Source organism: Eschrichtius robustus, chromosome 3, assembly GCF_028021215.1.
Source record: "Eschrichtius robustus isolate mEscRob2 chromosome 3, mEscRob2.pri, whole genome shotgun sequence".
Taxonomy (NCBI): Eukaryota; Metazoa; Chordata; class Mammalia; order Artiodactyla; family Eschrichtiidae; genus Eschrichtius; species Eschrichtius robustus.
This window is the reverse complement of record NC_090826.1, coordinates 80,889,245-80,893,843: the sequence shown is the minus strand read 5'-3', so window position 1 is coordinate 80,893,843 and position 4,599 is coordinate 80,889,245. Positions and strand designations below refer to the sequence as shown.

The 4,599-nt window shown below is 43.7% G+C and overlaps 1 pseudogene; it reads left to right on the top strand.

The window, feature by feature from the left end:
- Nucleotides 1-222: 222 nt before the first annotated feature.
- LOC137760603 (tigger transposable element-derived protein 1-like) lies at nucleotides 223-2,130 on the top strand (annotated as a pseudogene).
- Nucleotides 2,131-4,599: the final 2,469 nt, after the last annotated feature.

The window sequence follows — 4,599 nt, the reverse complement described above, 5'->3', positions numbered from 1 at the left end:
TGTTTTGGTGATCTGTGATCAGTGACCTTTGGTGTTCCTATTGTAATTGTTTTTAAGTGCAACAAATCATGCCCTTTTAAGATGGCGAACTTAATAGATAAAAGTTGTGTGTGTTCTAAGTGCTCCACCGACTGGCCTTTTCCCCCATTTTTCTCCCCCCTTGGGCCTCCCTATTCCTTGAGATACAACAATGTTGAAATTAGGCTAATTAATAACCCTACAATGGCCTCTAAGCATTTAAGTGAAAGGAAGAGTTGCACGTCGTTCACTTTAAATCAAAAACTAGAAATAATTAAGCTTAGTGAGGAAGGCACGTGGAAAGCTGAGACAGGCTGAAAGCTAGACCTCTTGCGTCAAACAGTCAGCCAAGTTGTGAATATAAAGAAAAGGTTCTTGAAGGACATTAAAAGTGCTACTTCAGTGAACACAGGAAAGATAATTAGGTGAAAGAGCCTTTTTACTGATAATGGGGAAAAGTTTTAGTGGTCTGGATAGAAGATCAAACCAGTCACAACATTTTCTTAAACCAAAGCCTAATCCAGAGCAAGGCCCCAACTCTCTTCAATTCCATGAAGGCTAAGAAAGGTGAGGAATCTGCAGAAGAAAAGTTTGAAGCCAGCAGAGGTTGGTTCATGAGGTTTAAGAAAAGAAGCCATCTCCATAACATAAAAGTGCAAGTAGAAGCTGCAGCAAGTTATCCAGAAGATTTAGCTAAGATAGTTAATGAACGTGGCTACATTAAACAACAGATTTTCTTTTCTTGCCTTTCTTTTTTTTTTTTTTTTTGGCCATGTTGCGCAGCTTGTGGGATCTTATTTCCCTGACCAAGGATTGAACCTGGGCCCTTGGGAGTGAGAGCATGGAGTCATAACCACTGGACAGCCAGAGAATTCCGAGATTTTCAATATAAATGAAACAGCCTTCTATTAGAAGAAGATGCAATCCAGGACTTTCATAGCTAAAGAGAAGTCAATGCCTGGCTTCAAATCTTCAAAGGTCAGCCTGAATCTCTTGTTAGGGGCTAATGTAGCTGGTGAATTGAAGTTGAAGCCCATGCTCATTTAGCATTCTGAAAATCCTAGGGCCTTTAAGAATTAGGCTAAGTCTACTCCGCCTATGCTCTGTAAATGGAACAACAAAGCCTGAATGAAAGCACATCTGTTGACAACATGGTTTACTGAATATTCAAATCCCGCTGTTGAGACCTACTGCTCAGAAAAAAAAAAACAGATTCCTTTCAAAATATTACTGCTCTTTGACAACACACCTGGTCACCCAAGAGCTCCGATGGAGATGTACAATGAGATTAATGTTTTCATGGCTGCTAACACAACGTCCATTCTGCGGCCCATGAATCAAGGAGTAATTTCGACTTTCAAGTCTTATTCTTTAAGAAATACATTTCGTAAAGCTATAGCTGCCATAGATAGTGATTCCTGTGATGGAGTTGGGCCAAGGAAATTGAAAACCTGCTGGAAAGGATTCACCATTTTAGATACCATTAAGAACATTTATAATTCATGGAAAGAGGTCAAAATATCAACATTCATAGGAGTTTAAAAGAAGTTGATTCCAACCCTCATGGATGACTTGGAGGGGTTCAAGACTTCAGTGGAGGAAGTAACTGCAGATGCGGTGAAAACAGCAAGAGAACTAGAATTAGACGTGGAGCCTGAAGATGGGACTGAATTGCTGCTATCTCATGGTAAAACTTTAACAGATGAGGAGTTGCTTCTTATGGAGGAGCAAAGAGAGTGGTTTCTTGAGATGGCATCTACTCCTGGTGAAGATGCTGTGAAGATTATCGAAATAACAACAAAAGATTTAGAATATTACGTAAACTGAGTGGAGAAAGCAGTGGCAGGGTTTGCGAGGCTTGACTCCAATTTTGAAAAAAGTTCTGTGGGTGAAATGCTGTCAAACAGGATTGCATGCTACAGAGAAACCGTTCATGAAACGAAGAGTCAATCTGTGTGGCAAACTTCACTGTTGTCTTATTTGAAGAAATTGCCTCAGACACCCCAACCTTCAGCAACCACTGCCTTGATCAGTCAGCTGCCATCAACATCGAGGCAAGACCCTCCACCAGCAAAAAGATTATGACTCACTGAAGGGTCAGATGACGGTTAGCATTTTTAGCAATAAAGTATTTTTTCGTTAAAATGTATACATTATTTTTTTAGACATAATGCTATTGCACACTTAATAGACTACAGTATAGTGTAAACATAACTTTTATATGCACTGGGAAACCAAAAAATTCCTGTGACTCGCATTATCGTGATATTTGTTTTATTGCAGTGGTCTGGAACTGAACCCACAATATCTCCAAGGTATGCCTGTATATTTATGCTTTTTAATGAGAATGTTGTGACCAGTCAGTTGACTGAGGTCTCAGTTCCGCATCTTCCAGTTGACTCTCTCTAGTTTTCCAATAGTTAAAATTTGCGAATGACATTATTTCTTTCAATCCTTTCCAATCTGAGGGACACAACATGGTCCCTCATTGTTTTGATTGCATTTCTTTGACAACATTGGGGGTGAACAGCTTTTCAGGTGTTTATTGGGTGTTTGTTTTCCTTTTGAGAACTGCCAGTTCATATCCCCTGCCAATTTTTCTATTTGGGATTTGTCATATTTTTATTGATCCGTTAAGAGTATTTTAAATCCATTTCCACTTCAGAAATAAATATTTTTACATAACTTCTGCCAAGAGAGGAAGAGTAACCAAATGTCACATTTCAACGCTAAGATGTGAGCAGTCTGGAAAGGCTACAGGCCTGCAAATTGACTTTTTGTTTCCTCGGTCCTTAAACTCCAACGATAGGGAGGGAGGTGACCAATAAACGGCATGCGCAGTCAGGAAAGTGCTGCTCCGATTCAGCACCCGCCAGCCTCGGTTGCCACCCCCTTCCCTGGTTCCCACCCACTGGGCCTCCCCACTCCTACCGCCCCTTCACGTCGGGTGGTCTCCCGCTCAGGTTTGAGGGGATTATCCGGGATCAATATTTGAAATAGTTGTTATTTTTTTCTAACTGGAGTTAAGTTTATAAGCTTTTTAAAATTTAACCACCAAACACCAGAAATAGAAACCTGGAAGGGAGCCAGTATAGTTCTTGGTAGCCAAGGAGCTCGCGCCCTTCTCCTTGTTTTTCCTGTTTTTCCCCCGGAGTTACTGACATTCCCTTTCAAAAGCTGATTCCTCTACTTCTCAAATTCTTCATCCGAGTCGTTCATCCGATTCCCAGAGATCCAGCCTTCCCAGTCTAGCCCCTACCCCTGCCCAGCCCTGACACCTGAGCTGTAACTGGGGCCCGAGCCACGTGACCTGGGCTCCAGCGCCGGTCGTTCCTTGGGGGGAGCTTTAACTGCCAGCTCTGCAAATGGGAAAGGAGGCCCTGGTGGGCGACGGATGGGGCACAAGAGCATCTGAAGACTCTGAAGGCTGGTCCCTACAAAGAGGCGAGGGGAGGGTTTTGTTCATACCAATCCCTAAGGGCTGGAGTAAGTCCATGCATTTATTCCACTCATCGTCATCATCATCATCATTATCTATTAATATGATTATATCAATCATCAGATATGTATTCAGCTGTACTGTGTACCAGGCACTCTCGTAGGTGCTGGTGAACGAGACTAAATGGACTCTGGTGAAATTTACAGCTCAGGGGGAAAGACAGACATGGAATAAATAATTCCACATCACAAATTCAATAATTACAAGTGTGAACATTCTGCTTAGTCAAGTGGGAACAATTTCATGGCCAAGCTTACAAGCTTCTTTCTGAATCCTTTGAAAGGATTCAGCGGAACAGTAAGGAGACTGCCCCCGGGGACTTTTGATGGCAGTCCCTTTATTCTGCCTCCCATGTTTAGGGCTGGGCTGTCCTGAGAAAACAGATGGCCCTGACATGAGTAAGGAGACCTAAGGGGAGGGCACGGGCAGAAACCGGGAGACACTGAAGCTGCTTTCCCTCCCTACTTGGGAAAATAGTCTCGAGGTTCAGCCTCATGATTCTTATGACCGCTCGCAGCACTTTGGGACTGGTCCGAGACATGGCGGGATCATCCCGGCTGACCTTCAAAGTCATCTCTGAGTCAGCTCTCACTGACCTGCACATTCGGGCCTCCTCCCCTCGTCTCTCTGCTCTCACTCTTTCATGCTCAGAACTCATGTTCCAGATGGACTCAGCTGGCAAGTGTTTGAGACGTGTCTCAGCATCTTGTGATGTGTTCCTGGACCTCTGGGCCCCCGTGTGGGTTGAGTCACTGGCTCTGACTTGATTCCTGCTGCATGTGGTTCCCTTCTTCCTGGGTCCATAAACCGAAGCTTGTCATCTGGAAGCAGACCCCCAGGTCCCTGCGACAAGGCCTGGAGGGGACAGCTCTGCCCTCCAAGGATTCTTTTTTTCCCCTTTTTTCCTCTACACTGATTCTTTCTCAGATTCCATTTCTCAAGGGGTGGGGTTAAAAGCACCATCCACTGGGTCTTTCTCCCTCCCAGCTCCCTTCTTCACTTAACTTTTGTTATAACTTTTTTACACCTGGGCTGTGAGACTGAACGCAGCTGGGAAAACTGCCAAAGCAGGAGTATTGCTG